At 38.9% G+C, this 23297-nt stretch overlaps 1 protein-coding gene across 1 annotated transcript in view; it reads right to left on the bottom strand.

Annotated features, from left to right (window-relative positions):
* Nucleotides 1-23297, bottom strand: part of ZNF407 (zinc finger protein 407) — a 335801-nt gene that overhangs the window by 101891 nt on the left and 210613 nt on the right. The gene's annotated exons all lie outside the window — the stretch shown is intronic.

Here is a 23297-nt window from a genome sequence, read left to right as displayed (position 1 = left end):
CCTAAGCCAGAAAACATGACTGTTCCTCTAGCTCCTAGAAGTAGTATAACTCTGCCCCATGAAGACATTCAGTTGCACTGGCATCAACAGTGTGCCGCTGACCAGATACCTCAGAAAAACTAGGCCTACCTACTGAAAACAGCAGCACTGTTGGGGGTTCTGGGATGGCAGAGCACAGATGTGCACTTTGCAGGAGGCAGAGGTGGGAGTTCAAAGTCAGCAGCAGGGAAACACGGGTGGAACAATGAGACTTGAAGCAAATTTGTGGCAGGTGGGGAACTGTCAGCATGAAGGTCCCCACAGTAAGTGCTGTCTGTGGTCATTATTCCGTCATCATCTCTTCCTTCTCTCCCACCTTGCTCGGCTCAGCCAGCCAGCCTCACCAGCAAGCAGTACAATCCGCAAGAGGGCAGAGATTCGGGCTTTCCTTCCCCATGCAGGGATGGAGATCAAGGCTGGATGCAGGGGGCTGTGCCTTGCCCTCCTGCCAGCCAGCAGCACTGGTTTAAGCAGCCTAGATAAACAGCTGAATCAGTAGCCTACTGCAGAGTTGGGGCTCTCAGATATTTGCTGTCCTCATCTTTTTTACATGGCATTTTGGATAAAAATCATGAAGTAAGAGAAATTTACAAAACATCTTCTGTTAATTCTAAATTTGCCCGTGCAGAATAGGAATATTTCTGTTTTCTAAGGGTTTTGTACATGAAAATACATTAGCTTATATTCAACAGCTGAATGAAATATAGCAGGAAGCAACCTATTTTTATTAAGATGTTTTACTAATAGGAAACTGAAATTAGAACTCTTCCATTATGCAGTCCCTGACATTTTCAGGAAGATGCTTGCTGCAAGACATGAAAATGGAAGGTTTTAGAGGTGCAAATGAGGCAAAATGTTAATTGTCTAGCCCAGTAAGTTTTAAAAATTTTAGCACCTTGTAGAGCTCTTATTTGCACAAAATAAACCTTTTTCAAAAGGTTTTCTCCAGAACATTAGGTACAACACCCTCTTTCTGCAGAGAAACACAAGTAACTTGAAAAACTTATGGCAACTCCATGGATGTCACTATTTACAACATAAAAAGAAACAGTGATACAGCCAACCAATTGAAAAGAACTCTATTTTACCCCTGTTCATCAGTATGAATCAAGTTCACTCTCATACAGAGAGCATTCTGAATGTCTTCTGCACTGTTCATAGCCCACTATGCAACATGCAAGAAGTACACAGACATTCACAGTATCACAGTATGTTAGAGATTGGAAGGGACCTCAAAAGATCATCGAGTCCAATATTTTGATTGAAAAAACAGCCAAGTCTCTAGATACTGCCTTCCAGAAATAAAAGCAGTTATGACAGAATCATAGAATCACAGAATGGCATGGGTTGGAAAGACCGCTATTTCCAACCCCCTGCCATGGGCAGGAACACCTCACACTAGACCATGTCGTCCAAGGCTCTGTCCAACCCGGCCTTGAACACTGCCAGCATCTCATTTACCACTTCTTTGGGCAACCTGTTCAATGCCTCACCACTCTCACAGTGAAGAACTTCTTCCTTATATTTAACCTGAACTCCCCCTGTTTTAGTTTAAATCCATTACCCCTTGTCCTGTTGCTACAGTCCCTGATGATGAAAGCAAACTTCTCATGAAAGTGATGTGTTATCATCACAGATTCTTAACCGCAGTTATTCACCAAAAGCTTGCAGGTGCCTCTTTCACAAAAAATGCCATCTAACTTGGAAAACCCTCTTTAAATCAAAACTGCAATAAGGTAATTGCACTAGAAAAGGAGAAATGCAAAGTCACTCAATACATTTAGCTGGAACTCATGGATAGCACAGTTCATATACAAAGTGTGCCCAGTGATGCTTTCCTCAACACTAACACTTTCTGATACTAAAAAATGATTTTCAAAGACACATTGGAATTGAACGGAAAGCAATAGACTATTGAAATCATGGGCAAATTACTTTATAGCTGATCATTCTCACTTTTACAAGCTGTCCTATTTGTTATACTGCTGCATCCAGAGAGTATTACATTTCCAACACATCTTGCTCAGCTGAAGAAACCTCTGCTATCTGGACCTATCGTGGATGAGCTACACACACCCAGTTCCTTTCATCCCACTTTGGGAAATCATCACATTCTTCCTAAGCTCTCTGAACTTGCAAAGATTACTTTAAGCTTTCAATCCTAGACTGCGTTTCATATCAGTGCTGCATACATGGATGCCATGACTTTTCAGTTTTGGACAGGAGTTCTGGGAACTCCTGGATACTCTTTGGAGCACCAAGTGCTCCTGCTCGCTCATTTAAACGCTGGAACCTGTCAGGGTTTTTTCAGCATTATTGCTTCCCAAAATACAACCCTTCCAGCCTGCCTTTATTTCTTGCATTAAACTGTATGAAAACTAGCATTCAGTAGAGTGACAATAAACAACCTAATGGGCAATATTTTCTTGACAGGAAAGAAACTAATACCTCAATCTGTGGTAATTACATTACATTACATGAACAGACTTATTCGATCAAAACCTTTATTATGACAGTCGCTCTGCTAAGCTAAAACCCAGACAAACAAACAACTAAAAATTCTTCCCAGCACACACAACATTTATCTACATTTCCGGGGTTTGCCAGTTAATGCAAACTACCTACAACATTATACACAATCTGCATATACCATTGGCATTCAGTTCAGACCACAAGTTTAAAAACCGAACTACTGGCTTACCTTCTCAGTGATACAGGTCAAAACAGAATCGCACAAGAAATAATGAGAAATCACAAAATACTGTGACCAAAAAATGCATTCTGAAATTTGTTATGAAATTTGTTATAAAATTATTATTACATATTAAGACACACAGCAAACATGTGCATATATATATAGGAAACGTATTTGCTCAGTCTTATTACTAGCATGCACCTGTGTTACTTTTCCTTGCTCTTTTCCTTTAAAACCAAAGATCATACCTTTTACTTAAGTTTTAAATGACTGGGGCAACAATCACATAAATACAAGTGCTGAGGCCTACAACCAATTTCAGTTACCAAGTGACATGCTACTATTGCTAGAATTAGCAGCATATGGCTCCATGGGAACTCAGGAGGTCAATTGCAATGTAACCTGTGCCAGCTTAGTTCTGCTTATGTCACTGCTGGCAAACATCTCTCCATGTCGTTCATAAAACCTATGGTGGACAGTGTCAACAAATTGCTGGGGGACAGCAATGTCTTAACCACTAGAGCCATTTCTGCAGTGAACATTTGCCCACAGCTGATGCTTTTCAACCATACCAAGCTAAGCTGACTGAAATAACACACCCACAGCATCATAAAAAGGCATGCCCAACAATCTGGTGGCTACATGAATTGCCCCGTTTTACATGTACTGCTGTGTATTGCATATATTGCCACTCAGAAAATATGAAGTAGCCCATAAAAGGGAGTACACTACATTTACACGTTTTAATGAGATTTTATGATACAGTCAGTTTCACAAAGAAAATAAAAAAAATGTATTTGGGATTTATTCTGACAGTATTATAGTAACACCCAGGGATAATAATCGTACTGTTTTCTGCTTTTCTACATATTTAACTTCGTATTTTTTTTCTGTAATGATCTATTTGTTATGACATACAGTATGTGTGACAGATGTCCAATGCTGGCTGCTAAAAAGTAGCAGAGCCCTGTAGGGAAGCAGCAAAAACTTGTGCGTCAGCACTGAAAATGATGGAAGATTGATAATTACTGCTTGTGTCTCAGCTCCATTCAGCAGACTACCATGTCCAAATTGTAATCTGTCCACAGATCTACCATTATATTTACAAGGTATAGGAATAAAATGTTCCAATTTCAAATAATTGATTATTACAAATACATGAGACACAAGGAGTTGATTACAATTGCCAAAATGCATGGTCTTAAGGGCAAATTGAGGGTGACTGGAAATTCTGAAGGGAAATAAGAAGTAATGGACTCTAGCTTTGTTTACCTCTGAGGAATCTGTAAACCTGGTTACACCCCTGCACAGTGAACAACAACCAACGTATAAAACCAGTGTGACATCTAGATCTACTCATGAATTTTCAGGCAGAATTTTTCTCGAAAACCAAACAAAAATGTTTAGTTCACAACATAGAGAAAACCTGATCTTTGCAGAAAAGAAAATCTCTTATTCTGAGGAAATAAGGCTTCCTGCCTTAAATGCTTACATTTATTCTGCTTTCTACAGGAAAAGAAATAAATAAAGAGGAACCTCTCAGAGAGCAATCTGCAAATTTATGTCCAAACTACAAGACTTGGCAGAAGCACGTGGAAAGGGTGCAGAAAGGCATGGAGACATGCCTCAGCTCTCCACCTGTGCTGTCCTCACTGCTCGGGAAGATACTGTGCAGAGCTCAGCTCACCTTCTGAGTCTGGCCAAGTAGCAATTTGGAGAGAGCCTCAATGTCTCTTCCTACTGACAGAGGATGGAAAACCAAGAAAAATAATAAAAAAAGAAAAGCAATTTTTAACAAGACTGATCTGCTACTGAAAGCTCTCCATAACACCTGCTAGAACTCCTGGCTTCCACCTAGTTGGAGGCAGAGTGAGCTCTGTAATGGCCTGGCTCAAGGGCCCTCTGGATCTGCGTGCCTGTAGTGTGAGGGATGCAGAGGTCTGCTGCGCACAGTGCACTGCTGCACTGTGTCAGCCAAGGTTTAAGTGGCAGAAATAGCAGGTGGAGTTCATCTATTTCACAGTAACTGGGAATAATCACTCCATTGTTCCTGCGCTTCCTCCCTCCCCCTTTCCTTTCTTGTTGGAGCAGATGGCATAAAAGAGAAGTTGGTCAGAGAAACAACAGCTCTGCAGTTGTGCAAGGATGGAGACCGGGCTTTAAGTATCATAGGCCCTGATTCAGCAAGGTACTTATGCACTTGTGCAGTTAAAGTACAAGAAGCCCCATTGACTTCAAAAGAATGACTCACAAGCTTAAATTTATGTACATGATCAAATACCTTGCTGAAATGAGGCCATGGAAAGTATCCATTTTTTAAAAAAAGCTAGAATGAATTTAATTGAAGACACACATTTCCTTTCAACATCAATTTTTTCCCCTATTGTACTTCTTTTAATGACCACATAAAGTAACTGAACAATTCTTTAGAGTCTGTTTGTATATCCTCAGGAATCCATAAAGCATTTTCACAAATATAAAAGTGCAGACGGAGCCTAAGAAAGAGTGTGGAGTCTAGAGGCTGCACAAGATGAAACTGGACCCCTAATGCTGCTGGAGTCAGAAATGATAGCAACACACCCTGAAGGCTGCCTGTCAATCTCAGATGCAGATGGTACTTCCAACTGGCCTTTGTGTCAGTTCCTTCAGCCATTTTAGTGACAACATGGCTCCCTAGAGGGTAGATCCTGTTGCTTTGCAGCCTGGATTCATACCCAGGGCACTGTGGTCTTTATGATCTCTGCTCAAAGTAGTCAGGTTTTTTTAAATGCTAATACATTGCCTCTTGTTGCCCTATCCCAGCTCCACATCCCCTGCAAAAAGAGATGGTAATTTTCTTCTTCATCTCAAATATTCCAATTTATCAATGGAATAAGCATTGTCAATGTTTGAGAGATTATTTTTTGTTATGCATGCCAAAATTATATATAAAGTCCCTGCTAATAAAATCTGCAGATGACACCGTAATTGGTAGCACGATGAATAACAATGACACTGCAGTAATACAGAGCAGTTTCACAAGCTAGTCCTGTTCAATCAAAACACGGAGACATACAACTACATGTTAGGTTTCCCACCTTTGCACAACATCTGCAGGTAACTTACTGGGTGTGAGGACAATGTGAAAAGCTGTGACACTGGAAAAGATTGAGGTATCAGTGGGCCAGTGTTTTTATAAGCAGAAAGGTTCCATGTCATCTTTAGATACTTAAGCAAGGAAGTAGCAAGCAAATGTAAGGATGTAATGCTCTTTTCATGACACTGGAGAAACTAGTTTTAGAATATCTACTTCCTGTAGTATTGCCTACATTTTAAAAGGGAAACAGCCACAAGATAATTATAAATAGAAATACAAGTTAAAAGGGAAAACCCCCAAATAAACCCCTTATTTTCCTTATTATACTTGAGCTTGGGACATAAGCAACGGTGCTGATTTTGACTGGGATAGGGTTGTCTTTATAGTAGCTAGTATGGAGCAAGGTTTTGGGGTGGGAGCAATCCCAGGCATAGCTACAGGTTGGGCAGAGAAGAGATTCAGAGCAGCCCTGCAGAGAAGGACTTGGGGGTGTTGGTTGATGAGAAAATGAACATGATCTGGCTGCAGTGTGCACTGGCAGCCCAGAAAGCCAACCGTACCCTGGGCTGCATCAAAAGAAGTGTGACCAGCAGGTCAAAGGAGGTGATCCTGCCCCTTTGCTCTCTTGAGACCTCACTTGGAGTATTGTGTGCAGTTCTGGTGTCCTCAACATAAGGACATGGAACTGTTGAAACAAGTCCAGAGGAGGGCCATGAGGATGATCAGGGGACTGGAGCACCTCCCATATGAAGACAGGCTGAGAGAGTTGGGGCTGTTCAGCCTGGAGAAGAGAAGGCTGCGTGAAGACCTCATAGCAGCCTTCCAGTATCTGATGGGGGCCTATAGGGATGCTGGGGATGGACTCTTCATTAGGGACTGTAGTGATAGGACAAGGGGTAATGGGTTCAAACTTAAACAGGGAAAGTTTAGGTTGGATATAAGGAAGAAGTTCTTTACTGTAAGGGTGTTGAGGCACTGGAATGGGCTGCCCAGGGAAGTTGTGAATGCTCCATCCCTGGCGGTGTTCAAGGCCAGGTGGGACAGAGCCTTTGGTGGCATCTTTTAGTGTGAGTTGTCCCTGCCTATGGCAGGGGGGCTGGAACTAATGATCTTAAGGTCCTTTCCAACCCTAACTATTCTATGATTATATGATTTATGCTGAAAACAACGTTGATAACAGAGATGTTTAACAGGGAATAAATATGTGATTAAGGGACACCTTAACTTTGAGAAAACCTGTAACAAAAGCAAAAGCAATGACTACAAGCTACAACCAAATTTAAACAAGAAATAAAGCACAATTTCTTCAGCACTTACAGCAATTAACCTTTCACACAAGGGGATTGGGTTCTCCAACTTTGAATGTTCCCAGATCAAACTTGAATGTCTTTCTAGACAATAAAAATTCAGTCAAATGCAAGAGGCTCAGGAGAGAGCAAACTGGAAAAAAACCCATGCAGTCTGTTTTATGTAGAAGGTCAGACTAGCTGAGCTTGAGGCTTTTTCTGGGCTCAAAGTCTACAAGAAGTACAGTTTTAAGTCTGAAAAATGTCATTGTGAGGTCAGACATTTATTGTGTTTCCATGATGTCATAGAAAACTGTTCAGTCTGCAAATTAAAATATATTCTTCCTGGCTGTCAATACTGCAAAGCCATCTTAGGTTCTGAAAGTCAAATTTGGTTCTTTAGTTGGAGGTATGATTGATTATTTGATATAAAATCTGCCTTGAAAGTATATATTGGAGAAACATCATTCTCTTCAGATTATGTCCTCATAATGCCATTGTCTGCACAAATATAAGTAAATGCAGCATTTGGCTCTGTACTTTGAGCTTACTTCACAGCCATCATTCACCCCAGGAGAACTGGTTTTAAGAGTAGGGAGCAAGCAAAGCTTAATTTTTGTTCCAACCAGAGTACATTTGCCTACAAGGATGCCCTTCTGCTGAGACACAAATTGCAGTTTTCATGTAGCTAGATCTTAACAGTAGACCCACACATCAAGTTTAGTGCACTCTGTATGTCACCAAGAGATACTGAAATTGAATACTCTTGAATGAAAGCACTATGCATTTCACTTAACTAGCATACTTAGTGCATATACACAGAGTAAAATGTATAAGATAATTTCTAGCACTTCAGACTATCCAAAGCCCCAGATGAGCTGCCTCGCAAAAGTACTAACTTAAAATTGGACCACCCAGAAGACATGAATTATTACTGTACTTTCAACTACATGTTATTATGTCTAAATATTAGACAAAGTATTTTAATTAGATGAGAAATTAGGGCAACACTGTAACTATGTTGATTGAGAAGAACAGGAACTGATGATCTTTTAGATGATATTTAAGTTCCCTTCCAACCCTAACCACTCCATGATTATATGTTGCTATAAGAAGTTGATCTAGTACCCAAAAACAGAAAAGTGTAAACACTTTGAAAAGCCTTTAGAATGTCAATGAAATTGCGTCACATTGATGAATTTTATAAACCGCCAGATAAATTACCCTACCATCGTGTATGCAAAGGCTTTGTTTTAAAGAAAACAAACAACCAAACAAAACCCCCCAACAAGCATATAAAAATAGACCCCATCATATTTCATGGAAATAAACTTCTTTCTTTTATTATAGATGGTGTTATGGACTTGCCTTTTTTCCCCACAGAGGGTTAACACGAAAAGAGGGAAAAATGGTAAAATATGAAACTTGTTCTTTGGCTTCAACTTCACATTCCTGTATCATACTACAGCAGAAACTAATGAACTCGCTCATCTTTGGAAGCTGTTTTGCATGCTTCTTCCTTACCCTGAACTCTGATCCTTGTAGATCTTCCCTTGTATGTGTACCAATTTCACTGGTATAGTATGTGCACTTTTATTAGTTGTGTTCTGATAATTTCTACTGAGAGATACTTAAAGCTTACACAAGTCAAAAACTATTTTATCACTTCTGAAGAAAACTAATAGGGCAGAGTCAGTGAATGATAAGAGAGAGAGACCACTGAATTTATTTAATAATCCACGTCCATTTCACAAAAATGGCCTGTGTAATCCTTTTAAAAATAATAACCTGTTCATTTCAGACCCTGCACAATGCTTCTCTTTGTCCCTTGTAAGTCTCTCAAATGTCTTATTTTAAAGGAATATATAGTACTCCCGGAAGACATTTTCCCATTTCTATTCTCTTCAACTCCTGTGAGCCCTTGTTCTGTGTGATAAGGCAATCTCCTTCGGGATCTGAGCTGTGTAGTTTCGCACCACGAGTGACAAGGACTCAACTTGAATAACTGCTGTGCGCAGGTTGTAATTATGTCAGCTGGAGTGTTGAACAAGGGGACTGATTAATGTGAGCCCCAGCCCAGGCACAGTCCCTATCAAAACCTTCGTGCAGGCCAGCAGTGGGGATGGGTTAAAACAGAAAGACAAAACATGCTGTATCGTCCATGATAGATGAATTGCTCCAACAGTCTTCAGGCAGATGTTCCAGGACAGTATAATATACAATTACTCTGCCTTATCACCTTCCCAGGGACAATAAAGCTTCCTCCTTCTATAGCTCATGTGAGTGAAGGCAAAATTAGTTTTACTTTTACAACACTGACTCACTTATCATGTTGCCTTGATTGTGCCTTTACAGCTAAAGAAAACATATATTCCACTCTTAAACTAAAAAATAAAGAAAAAAACACCACCAAAAAAACCCTTGCACTCCTCACCTTTTATATAACACCAGATTACACCTCTGAGTCTATTTTGGATTATAGTAATGTAGTCCTTAAAGGGCTAATTCAGCATGTTATTCTAGGGAACACAACTAACTAGAACAACTGGACCTATTCACAGGCTTAATATTATAGGTACACATACAACGGTGCATTACTGAATCAAGTCAGAATTATTAAATGATAAAAAACATAGGTTTTATACAGAAGATGCCAATGCAAATAACATGCCCTTAGTGACTATTTTAACTAACCCCTCATTCTAAAAATAACACAGTACTCTTGCAAAACAATTCTTTAAGTAGTCATTAATCCACATACCTCTTCAAAGACCACAAGAGTTTACCGTATAGCTATTATAAATAATCCAAGTATTTTCCCCAAAGTAAACATAAATCAAGTAAACAATAGAAATTTAGGAAGAAAACTATACATATGTATTTGCTTCCTTTTTGTTATCAGATATATATAGGTTTATTTCTTTTTCTGCTGCTAGGATGAAAGTAGTCTGTATATTCCAGGGCTATTTCCAAGAGTTTACAGAACAGCAGCTTTCTACACATGAAGTGAATAGCAAGAGAAGAATATAGCTCGTAATAACATGATATCCTTTCTTTCTAAATACTGAATGGTTATAGATCAAGAAGCTGTGCATTAAAGAGTCTAAATAGTTCCACCTGCAGTCCAAGATGCTTTCAGTACTACCCTTTCTCCATCTATGTAACAATGACAAGATCATAAAAAAACAAACCAAAACAAAAATGCACCCAGATATGTATTTAGAGACATTCATATTACAGGTCAGGTTTAAAAACAAAGCCAGACTAAACCATTCAAGGCTGATCCTGACAACACTCAAAACTGCACATGTATTTGAAAAATTCTATTTATATGCATTTAGTTCTCACAAAAGGTGTTGAATTACTAGTCCTAGAAATGCAAGATGAGACTTTCTAAGGAGACTACGGGACTTAGGCACTGACACGGCACTTCAACTGAATGCATGCTCCCAGCTGTTCAAGCTTCTTTGAGGTTTTACCCATTTAAAGAGTATCACAGTCTTGGCAACAGCAAGGTTTCACCATAAGGCCTTTCCCTATACTCACATGGTGAAATTCAATCCTATGTTTATGATGTAAAAACAGGCTCCAAGAAAGCTGGTATGTTCCCACTGCACAACATATTGACTTTAGAGGACAGCACAACAGATGAAGTTATTCTACTCACTGCATAAAGGAACAACAAAAAAAAATCAGTCTTGGCCTCAAAAAATTACAATTTAAGCACTGATAATGAGAAAATAGGCAAAAAGAGTAGTGATAGTTTTGGGAGGCAGGGTGTCAATAAAACGATACACAGCTTCTGTCTCCTTTAGGTGAACAGCTGGACATGGCTGTACTACACGGTCACCTAGTCTTTTCTCCATAACCATTTAAATTTCCAATAGAATTAGTGGAGGTAAGAAAGAAGTAATGTAGGTCGCAAGATCTGCTTAAATTGAGTGTCTGCTTTTTCTAAAGAAAATGTAGGTAGCCAATATGAAACATAAGGAGCACTCATCTGCTCATGAAAAAGAAACCTTGTTGTCCTTACCTTTCTAAAAGTTAAGGTACTGGGTTTTGGGCTGTGCTTATCTTGAGGAGGGCTGAATCCTATTCTCTTGTGTCCCAGGAAAGTATATTAGCCGGCGCAAAATACCCTGCACATACCTGTTCCTCTTGAAATTCTGCCAATAGACAGGGAGGAACTGATCAGAGCCAAAAGCAGATCTAATCCCTGTTTTCAGAGTTGGTCTTCCGGTTTCAGTTATTTTTCACATATAACTTTCCTTGAAAATCCAAACAACAGGATCCCAAATCCCTGTTCTGTGCTCTCGCAGCAGAGAATCCTAAGCAATAACTACCTTAAGGATGTGGACAGCACTGCCATTATTAATTAAATGAATTCTGACTTGTCTGATAGTCAGGCCTCTAACACATACCCAAGAATATAGGAGTAGGTGTCTGTTCACCTAAAAGTTGTACTAAAAGTCCTAAGGCAGAGATACCAATCTCCTCAGGATGGAGACTTCTGAACATGCCTCAGTGATTTCACTTAGCTGTGCAAGAACTTGCAAATTCAGTAGACTGGGAACAAAACCCAGAAACTCCTAAAGGAGTAGCTGCTTTTGGATTTAGATGGGGTTTTGGCATAATGTAAGGATTGGGATCCTCTCTGCAAAGTTGAGTGGAAACTAGAAATATCTGGGTACTTGATCCCACAATCTACTTTCTTAATTTATCTTCTTTACTGTTCAGGACACAAAGTTTTGTGAAAGGTGTTGCTGACTGCCTGGCTTTCCCTTTCTCTCTTAAGAAACAAGTACTTCATGACAGGTGGAGAATTGTTGCTTTACTGAGGACATGGAGGCATTGTGATTAACATCAGTGGGGTCAGGACTTTATCCACTGTCTTTATTTCTGTTTTATAGTATTGACCCCAAGACAGCAGGCACTATCCAGCCAGTGAGAGCTGACTCCCAGCTGAGCTATGGAGGAGAGATTCTTAGATGGAGAGAGGCTTAGTTATAATCCTTGCTGTTACAGTACTCCTGCTACTGGTGAACTGAAAGTAAAACTGGCACTTCAGAGCAGGAAAAGAAAATAAAGATTCTCCTGATATTACGTTGTACTGTTCCGCGGGAAAAGAAATCCAAACATAAAGAAGAAAGCCAGGAACAGACATGGGTGGAACTCAACTAGAAAAAACAAATGCTGTATTTGCCTTTCAGAATACACTTCTACAAACCTAGAGCACTAATACAGCTAGCATCACCCAATACTGTATACTCATCTTTTGCACCACCACCAGGCAAAAGACAGCAGTTCATTCCCAAAAGCTGCACTCACCGGCCTTGATTGGGCTGATTGCCTGACTTGATGTTGCTGCATTTATTTAAACTGAATGGATAGTGACTACCTGCTTTGCCCTCACAAGGGCTCGGATCTGGGTCTGTCTTCCCTCTCTGGTCTGACACAGACTTGAAGAAATCGGGTACAAATTCATTAATCTTTGAAATGCTTCTACTTGAGAGTATTTTTATTGCTCCTCAAAATGACTACATTTTAGCATACAAAACTCAATCAGCTAAATAATCTGTGACTATGCTATAAATTATTAGTGCTGATCAAAATCTTAAAGGCTGAGTAATTAAAATTCAAATTAAAATGTGATGAAAGTCACATTTAGTCATCTAAATGAAGAGGCTGAATTTCAAATAGGTACAGAGCCACTGGACCCCAAGTGAGATGAGAATTCATGGCTGTTCACTGCCACTAAAAGCATGTAAAAAGAACTTAGTATTTGTTCAAACTTTGCTTTTTTTCCTCATGTATATACATCTATCTAGACTGACACATTATGTCACAGTTCGTCAGTAAATAGCCTAAAGAAAACAGAATAAATGCCAAAGAAAGTACTTAAGGAATAAACTCTCCATAACTGGAAGTTTCTTCCTGTTCACTGACTAAGAAATGTCAGTGCTCTCAATCCCAGTGGTTTAAATGGTTCCAAATAATCTCTTTTCTAAAGAAAAATCTACATGGCTGGTGAGTTCTGTTTAAGAATACCTTTCAAGTTTTAGCTCTTGAAATGACCTGTCCTGAGAACTTGCAACAAGCAGTTAATTTGGGACCCAAAAAACATTGATATGTGAGCACAGTACCAGCTGAAGTATGGTTTCCTATGGATTCTTGACCTGTTCATTACATCTCCCAGTGCAGTAACAGCAGCTCTCCAACCTGTCCTTCAAGAAACTCCTATCAGGCAAAACAAAACTAGCTGGGCTGTATGGTAAGGCTGGAACAATACACTGGCTGGTTGTAAGAGAGAATATATGACAGCAGAATTTTGCCTGCCTGTTCCTCACTGGGTCTTTTTTCTCTTCTTTCCTTATCCACCTCTTTCAGGAAACATGTAGGAACTTGAGTTATCTTAGCAACTATTACAGGGTGTCAGTTTTAACTGAAACTGGCCAACAGCTTAAAAAGTTATTAAAGAAACTGACAGAAGATGGATGGATGGGCTGGTGCAAGCCTCAGAATAAGTTAGGGACATCAGGCTAAAAATCAATCCTCGCCAGCTGATTTATAAAAATTGCCTTTTTGAACGAAAGACACATCTCTGTCCTGAAAACAAATTACCAAAGTTTTTTTCAGATGTTAAAATACCCATAGCAGGCATCTCCAAAATTTGCTAGTAAATAGTTCTCTATTTTATCAAGAGCTTGTTAACAGAGACGTATGAAATTCCATATTTTTCTAATGAAAAATCATCAGAACTTAAAAATTAATTTTGATACAATACCATCTGCAACTTGAAAATCATTGTAAATATTGTTTGTCCTGTAGACTGGGCATGCAAAATTTCAGCAGAAATGTTTTGAGGAAGCTGGGTATGGGAAGACTTTTCACATGGGATTTCTAGCAGAACAAAGTATGTCCTCAACTAAAGTTACTGGAGAGAAGCCATAATTATCTTAAAAAGGGATTTAAGGAGAGTGCACTTAAGTTACAAACATAGAACTAAAAGTACCATATTTTAAGGGGAACCAGTAATATCAAGATGAACTAGTAGATGATGTTTAGGCAATTTATGATGTCACTAGAACTACTTGATGTACTTATAGGATTATATGAACTGCAGAGTTTCTAGTTGTGTTTCTAGTTAAATGATAATATCCCTAAAAACATAAAAAGATAGCAATGCTGAAGAACATCAGAAGAGGTACTACTTTAGAAGCATTATTTAAAAATATGCATACATGTGCATGGATCTGTATTCCAAGAATCATGGTGAGCTGGGCAGTTTCCCTAAGTGTAAGGAAAACCAAATCAGAACTGGACTGGGGGTCAACTGGCTTAAGAGCAACCTGCAGCTGGGGTCAACTGGCTTGAGAGCAACCTGCAGCTGTGCTATCAACCCTGGGAGCACCAGGAAGATCTGAGCAGTCTTTGATAATCACAAGTCAATTTGCAACCTCCTCTTTTGTTCAGGACAGATAATCAAATTGTGTCTCCCTACGCACAATTTTCCTATAGGGAATGCACAGTCTTCTCCCAGCAGCTCAGAAAAGAGAAAGGGTGACTGATGACATGGAGAGAGAGATGATATTGCAAAGCATATGCAAACCTGGAGACAAGCTCTCCTTGCTCCTCCCAAAGCTTTCACTGGCCAAACTTAAGCAGCAGCTATGAACACATGAGCTGTGAAGCAACCTCCCAGGAACTCCAAGCTCTCAAATGTGTGATGCCTCTGTCTCCAAAGCAGAAGAGAGCTTTGTCTAGAGGGCTGAAGACCTCAGACACTGGCTTTCAGTCCGTAGGGGTTCCTTACCACACTGGGGAGAGGGTGGCCTGGAGCACCAGCCTCCCACACCCCAGGTACAAGTTCTGCCCCAGAGCCTCAGTTCCACCATACTGTATTGGGACCCTGGAAAACATCCAGCTGCACTGCAAAGATGCAGGCCTAGCACACCGAGACCAAGACTTCCATTTCTGAGGCATTGAGCCTTGGGGTGGAGGCAGAGTTACTTAGTACATTTAGTACATGTGTTCCAAAAGCACCCCAATGTACTGCTCCACAGGAATTTAGGTAAAAGTTGTCACAAAGAGAAGGGCAACTCTGCTGGAATGCAGAAGTGGTTTTATTTAGCTTCAATAAATCAGGAGTTTCTACAAAGCCAAATTAATTTGGAAAATTGCTCATCACTCTAATGCTTTAGAAGTATCTAAGCAGCAAGTTTTTCCCAAACAGAAAACCTCATTTTTTCCCCCTCTTCTTTCCTTCCTTCCTTTATGTTCTATTCAATAGTTCTTTTCTTTCTCCCATTTTCATCAGCCTTTAAAAAGTAAAGAAACTCTTTTCCATTTCTCCACCTTCCACTAGGCTGCACCTCTTTCTGGAACAGCTTCTGAACTGAATTTGTTTTGTGTCACTTCCCAGCATTTCAACCTGTTTTGTATGTGATGTATGAACGAGGAAGAGGGAAGGTCGTCATAAAGACAGCATTAATACAGAAACTTTTTTCATGGTAGTAGCCATATTGCCTGGAGAAGAAACCACATGCAACACGACAGGCCAGTGTCTATTAATTTAATCTCAAAGGCTGTAACACTACCAAATATTTTCAGAGTGAAACTACCAGCCAGGTAGTCAGCTAGTAGTTAGCAATAATAGATTTGACCACCCCAAAATATAGCTTTGATCCTGTTATAGTGACTGGACTGGGGATTAAGGAATGGTAAAAGAAACAAACTGGTTTATTTTTCATTCTGTGTTAACAGGCAAGAGCAAAGAAAACATAGATATCTGCTTTAGCCTTTTTTAAAAAAACTAATTTTTACTTAAAAGGGTTATATTAATTAAACTATGATGCCAATTATTTTTAGATCACATTATTCCAACAAATCAAAGTTTATTTGTAGACATAAAAGAAGACCTCCATTGTACAGTTTTATCAGAAGCACTGTAAGAACAGGAAATTACGAGTCTTTTTTGTTACTAAAAGCTATATTAAGACCATAGCCTTGTCATTCATCTTGAGGTTAGTGCTACAATTTTATTTATTTTCTATTTTATTTATTTTATAGTAAATTCACAATTTACTATCAAAATACAACCTACTTCAGATTATTTTAGTTTAAAATATATGCTAGTGTTCCAGATTTATAAAAGTTAATTAAATACATATTAAATATTAATACAGGTATATTTATTATAACATATTAATGCTCCTTAAGAAAGAGGAATAGATAAGACAATTATGATTAAATGTGATATGGAAAAATAAGGGTGAGGACAGGGAGAAGATAAAATGTAATAACAGAAGACATTAGTTGCATTACTCTGTCCACTGCACGAAGCGGTCTCATTCATGCTTCCTAAACACCAAATACTTCAAGTTTTGGGTTAAGTGTGTTGAACTGCATAAAACCAAAGAAACATACAAACAAGAAAATCCCCAAAATATCAGTGCATGCATAAGAAGAAAAGTTTAGGGAAAAAGCCCAGATTGAACAGCAAGGGGGAGACAGTAACTACTGAAAGGAACCAGGAACGTGAGAATGTTTTTGCGGAACTTAAAAACCTGCACAACCTGATAGAGTATTGAGCTACGATTTTGACAGGCTGCAAGAGAGAAGCTGTCAGAACTTAAAATGATATAGGAATTTTTACATTGATATCCAAACGACTGCATGTCTCAGTAATATTAAACTGTGGCCACCAATGTGTAATTTACCATGGTGTTTAGGCTTACATACATCACTTGAAAGTTGCTCTTTAAACGACTTAACCCCAAATGAGGCTAGAATAGTATTATCAATGGTTGCAATTGCATCACTGGTTTAAAGATATTTGGTCGAATCCTTAAAGCCCCAAGGCTGGTGGTTCAGTGTTAGCATGAGAGCCACAGATTCATTGAATAAGAAGGCAATTTTTAATTCCTCTTAGAGAGGCCACAGAGGGAAAAAAAAAAGAAAAGGATAAATGAAATAAATAAATAAATAGAAATAAGAAAAAAAGCACCAACCAACCCCCCCCCCCCCCCGAACAAACAAAAAACCCAACGAAGAAACCCAAAACCCAGAAGAAGTTTGAGTTACCAATGCTCAGGGAATTATTGATGGATTTCCATATCATAAGAAGCAAGCATTATTCATTAAAATAAATTTAAAAATGTATTATTCTTCTGCCAAGTAGAGTGCATTTAATCTGCTATTAATTAAAAATACAGAAGGCAAAGAACTTCAGAAAATGACTATACTACTGCATGCTGCACCAAAAACCTCTTAAGTGGGTGGACACTTTTCACTGTAGACAGTAGTCAGCAAGTCTACATACATCATATACTTGTGCATGCATGCACATGTATGTCTTTTTTTCTAGCAGTTCATACAGTGACATTGGCATCTGGCAGTGAGACCAGGGAGAGCTGTGCAAGAGGGCGTTTAAGTTCTTTTGTATGCTGCTGCCAACACAACTCTCCAAAACTGGAGAGAGGATTTCTCAGTCAGTGAGGACAGCATGTCCCAGTGAGCGCCAGATCATTAATTGTGCGCTCCCTGCTTCTACAAGTTTCTGAATGTTAGGAATTACACCTAAAGTCAAGTTTCTAGGTTAACATGAGAGCTGATGTGTATTTTACACCATCACATTTCATATTTTTACTCCAAGTTTACCGTATGAGTTATTTGCTATAACTCAGGTGAATACAAAAAAGTTTTCTTATGCAACAGAAACATCATAAAGGGAATAATACTGACCATTATTTGTATGCCACATATTCACCAGAATAATTAAAGTGGTTTTGTAGGTGCAGAAAGTTTATTTCAGATTATTTTTCCTTTATAGTCTTAAATGCTACAGCAAATACTTTATCTGAATGTTTATTAAAAACTAGGGACTGAATACTGTTCTGTAGTGTTTGTATCTGGGAACTATGCCCATGCACTGACAGAATCTCTCTCTAAACTTCTATCTTCATTTGTTTATAAAAGTCTGCTAGCACAAGGCACTGGATATCCTCAACTGTTGCTGCTGATCACAACAGAAGCTTCAGTGCTTCCTGAAGGCCCAGCTTGTTCTAACTACATGCATGCATTATTGTTCTCAGCAATTTCATATTAGTACAAAGTATACGCACTTTTTTCCCCCCTAAATCTGCTTTTGTGTATCTATCTGTATCTATATCTACACAAAAGTAGTTTTGCAAAGTGCAGTGGGGGTTGCCACTTGGAGTCCTCATCAGCCTAATGTTCCATACAGTTGTATAACCTAGTTATTTCCTATACATGCATATTAAATTTCACTGATTACAAAAAGCAGACTAATGTTAGCATTTTAATGACAAATACACTGTTTCACCATTTTATGTAGAAGTTGCCTTACCAGCCTTTCAGTTTCGCTATGAGTAAGTACATATTGTTACTTTACCATTTAAAGGAGTACCTAGTTATCCTTGATACAACTAGGAAATGCTGCACAGCTGATGCAACCATACCAAGACAACTAAAGGTTCTTAAATTCACCAACATAAACAGAGATAAAACACTTACTTTGCACATTCTTATGACTTTAGGTGCAAATCCTGGTGTGTATTATAAACTGGTCTTTGCAACCTATGAACAGATACTATAAGTCAGAGGGAAATAGGAACTCCCTAGGGATGCTGTCCAAAAACCAAGAAAAGTAGCCCCTGTGGAGTCACTGCCCCTAAGTCATGCTGCCACTGATGCTGAAAATATGCAATGAATCCTTCCGCACTTGGAATTTCAGATGCCATAATCCCTTACAGAATGTTGTCTAATTATTGTATTATGCATAATAAATGTAAAATATTTATTTTAGTTTACATAATTATATTAAAAATGTATGCTATTTATCCTCAGTCTTGTCAGACATCCTTCACAAGACACATACTTTACAGAAAGGTGTATTTATGGAATGAATGCTGTTTTGCTGGCGCGGCTGTTCTAAACGCTCTTATCTGTGCTGCAGAATACCACCAATCCCCTAGATGTTGCCCTCCACTCCCTTCTTCCCATCACTGCCATGGATACTCTATGCAAAATAAATCATACAGTGAATTCCCTGAGAAACGAAAAGTAATTTTGTTTAATTACAGAGCAGGGATGGCACAAAGTACATTAACGTTATACCTGTCCCACACTCTCAATGGTCAAAGTTGTAGCAATGCTGTTTCTGTATTACAAAACTGTGCCAGTGCTCCTCCTGAGCCCTGAACTCCAGCAAATTTGATTATGCAAGTAAAGCAGGGATCTGCCTTTTGCCCCCATTGTTTTACTGCAAAACAATGTAATCCAGACCCATTTTGTACCGAAAAATCCCCCTCATACAAACGCCACGAACATAATTTATTACTTACTTGAGCAGTTGTGATAGTTACATGGAAAGTCAGTACCAATGGGAGTTGAATTTAAAGCCTAACATATGACTAGAATGAGATTCCTAATTATTTACTTCAGACACATGCATAAACCCTATTCAGTTTTTGAAAATGCTGTATATCTGCATAATTCATCGACATCATCTGATTTAGGGGAGTTTAGTGCTTGTGAAATCAGGTTAAATTTAGGTGCCTAAGTGTGTTGCAGGTTTAGAAACTCTGCCCATCGACTATACAACCAACAGATTTAGAAATCAGTTGAAGTTCCCAGGTGCTGTTCAGTTTCTGGAGATTATATTGCTTGTGGCTACATTCTGTGCCCATTACCAAATGCAAACAATATTCTTGTCAGCATAACTCTAGGATCATGTAATCTGTAAAGTTCAGCCACATAACACATCTTTTTTAAATGACTAAGAAATATTAAAAAAAGCATTGCATATGTAATGGTGGTGCAGGGCCCTATGGGACCAATTCTGTATGATAAAATTAAGTTGGACATTCATTAGGAGTGAATGAGTATTTTTGTATGACAAAGCACACTGACTTAAGAATGGAGAGATATGCTGTGTGATTTGAAAAATAAATGCAAAGGAAAATTGTGTGCACTTTTATCTAACTAAGGCAAACCTATATTGAAAACACAAACATGAAAAAATATCAACAAGCAAATTTTTATATTTATGGATATATGTTTTTCTTCCTTCAAAGAAATTCAATTTTAAAAACTAGGCTGAAAATATAATTTCAAATTACAGTTGTTACTAAAAGCCACATACAGAAAAGCAAACGTTTCTGAGTTATCAATATACAAAAGATACAGACAAGAAGAAAGATCAAGTGGTCACAGTTCAAAAAGTAGAGGTTGAAGGTAGTATTTTGTAAAGAATATTTCAGTAGAACCATAAGCACAGATTATAAAAGCAACTTGGTAAAATGCACAAAATGTCCCATTTTCTTTTTAGAATATTCATACATTTCAGAAGATATTTGTGAGCTAAAAATGCTAGGTTTGTTATTCACTTCAAAACCCCATATCCATTCATGTATTTTCCTAGATAAGGAAAGAATTTCTCATGCTGTGGGTTATACAGGGAATAAATTCCCTTTTCTCTTCCATGCAGCCAAAATCAATCTTTTTCCCATAGTATCTTACTGCCTATTCTACTTCAGATTTTGCTGCTAAACAACAAAAAAAAAAAAAAGAAGAAACCCAAACAAACCCCAAACCTAATAATTTCTAGGTGCCTGTCCAGTCCCAGGTGATCCAGATTTTCATAACAGTTCCTAAAATCAGATTAGTTTCTTTTAATAGCCTTTTTTTCTGTACTTCTAGCCAGGGTTAGCTAGCCTTTCACTCACTATACTGGCAAGAGTTTTTGCAGGATGATTGTTCACAATTTCCTCCTGAGGAACTGAAAAGCTTGAAATCAGGAATCCCTAAGAACCCTCTGAGCACTGATGAGCTGAACAGGAATAATTAGAGTACCTTGTATTTAGATACTCTTTTAATTCAAGTGTCTCAAACTACTTCGCAGAACAGAGAGATGACTTCACCTATCAGTGAAAGAAGACTTTATGGTAGCACTAACAATACTCCATATCCGTACACAAAATGAGAAATATTCACCTCGCTGAAACTACGAGGGTCATTAAAGAGTCTGCAGTTGCCAAGCAACACTAAACAGCAACATCTGAAATAGTCTGGACGAACTTACAGTGCAAGGGCTGAGCTGAAAGCACCACAGTAAGAACTCAAACTCTACACATGGGGGTGAATTTTATCACTAGGTCAGGAGATTTTAGAATCTTGGGTTTGTTTCTGTAGGTGACACTCACAAGACTACATTCCATCTGCTGAACTGGTACAAAGAACATTATTTACAGAGGTGCTAATACCTATCCATGAAAAGAGATAGTACTGGGTAAGTTGACAAGGAGGCAACATGTGATTCCCTTCAAATTATACTTTAGAACAAAAAAGGGAAAAAAAAAAGAGAAAGAAAAGAAAAAGAAAAAAAAAAGAGAGAGGTGGGTAGAGAGCAAAAACCAGAGTTGCCAACACGGCTGGCTAATATCCCAGGATTGTGGAAACTGGCCGGCACATGCAGGACTGCTGGGCTAATAAATTCAGCAACCCTTCTAGTGGCTCCTCTGCAGTTAACGCAGTGCCTCACTGCCTCTATGAACTTGCAGCAGTGGCACAGCTCTGATTCCTGCATCCCTGCCAGATGTTTTTCAGCTGAGCTCAGAACAAATCTCCTGCAGAATCAAAGCTTCATCAGCTGGTATCTGTAGAGATCACCCTCCAAAGATTAGGTCAAAATTGGCCTGAAAGGGATGGAAACTAACACCCTATTACCATGAAACATTTATATTTCAATAATATAGAGGCAGGGGATGTTCAGAGATTTCTTGTTAATCCTGATAAAGTTATGCTTGCTTCTTCTCTAATAACCTCCAGTATAATAAAATACTAGTAAAAAACTTGTCATCACTTGGAATTTCTATCTCATACAGAAAATTCTATCCAAAGAAAAATTATCTCTTGTTTTCCACTAACAGAACATTAAAGTTACGCATTTTGTTTTACTGAGGGAATTGCATCTATTCATTGCATGTGTGTAACAAATCCCAAACTGCAAACTGATTCACATCTACAAAGCTGCCAGTCTCTAGGGTCTTCAAGCCAGAAACTCAAACCCACCACAACCCACCCCTCATTACCTAGTTCTGCAATAGGACTATTCTTTCCAGTTGGCACGGTTCATTAGCTGCACCTCAAGTACTGTGTTTAGATCTGGGCCTCTCACTCCAACAGAGATAGTGAGTTGCTGTAGCAGGTCCAGAGAAGGGCAACGAAGCTGGTGAAGGCTCTGGAGCACAAGTCTTATGAGGAGTGGCTGGGACTGTTTAGTCTGGAGAAGAGGAGGCTCAGAGGGGACCTTATCGCTCTCTACAGCTACCTGAAAGGAAGATGGGGAGAGGAGGTGGCTGGTCTGTTCTCCCACTTAACAAGTGATAGGACAAGAGGTAACAGGCTCAAGCTGTGCCAGAGGAGGTTTAGGCTGGGTATTAGGAAAAATTTATTCACTGAAAGAGTGCTCAGGCATTGGAACAGGCTGCCCAGGGAAGTGGTGGAGTCACTGTCCCTGGAAATGTTCAAAAACCATGTAGATGAGGCCCTCAGTGACATGGTTTAGTGGTGGTCAGGCAGTCCTGGGGTAAAGGTTGGACTTGATGATCTTAAAGGTCTTTTCCAACCTAGCTGATTCTATGATTAAAGTGGACGACTGCAAAATTTATATGGAGCATCAAAGATAGCACTCCTTTTACCTTCAGCACAGCACATCATGTTACAATGTTGCTTATATACTTTTTACTCAACAGACTTTTTAATGCAACCAATCTGACAAACACAAAACCATCTCTCTTAGATGACTTACTGAAGCTCACAGAAATGCTTCTATTAGAAAAGCAAACAACAATAAAAACCCCAAAACAAACCCCAAAACCCAGGGGGAATGTTAAGGTAGTAGCACAGAAATGGAAGCTCCCCCCAGCCTGAGATTGTAAAACTCAGTTCTCTGTAGTTCTAGGCATTAATGTAATGGGTGCTCAATACACAAGAGTTCACAGAACATTTGCTCCACACACACAAACCAATGCAACAAAAGATTTTGCAGAGAAACAGCATGATCACTGTAGAAGCTTTACGTACAGGAGCTTTCTGTACAGTAGCTTGCAAATAGCGTGAAACCAGGTATTATGAGAGCGGCTAGGCTTTGTTATATAATCTTGTTTTAGGAAATGAC

Source organism: Neopsephotus bourkii, unplaced genomic scaffold (assembly GCF_033783945.1).
Source record: "Neopsephotus bourkii isolate Nb327-2 ecotype Australia unplaced genomic scaffold, CSIRO-AGI_Nbou_v1 NB_1248, whole genome shotgun sequence".
Taxonomy (NCBI): domain Eukaryota; kingdom Metazoa; phylum Chordata; class Aves; order Psittaciformes; family Psittacidae; genus Neopsephotus; species Neopsephotus bourkii.
This window is presented reverse-complemented; position numbering and strand designations above follow the sequence as displayed.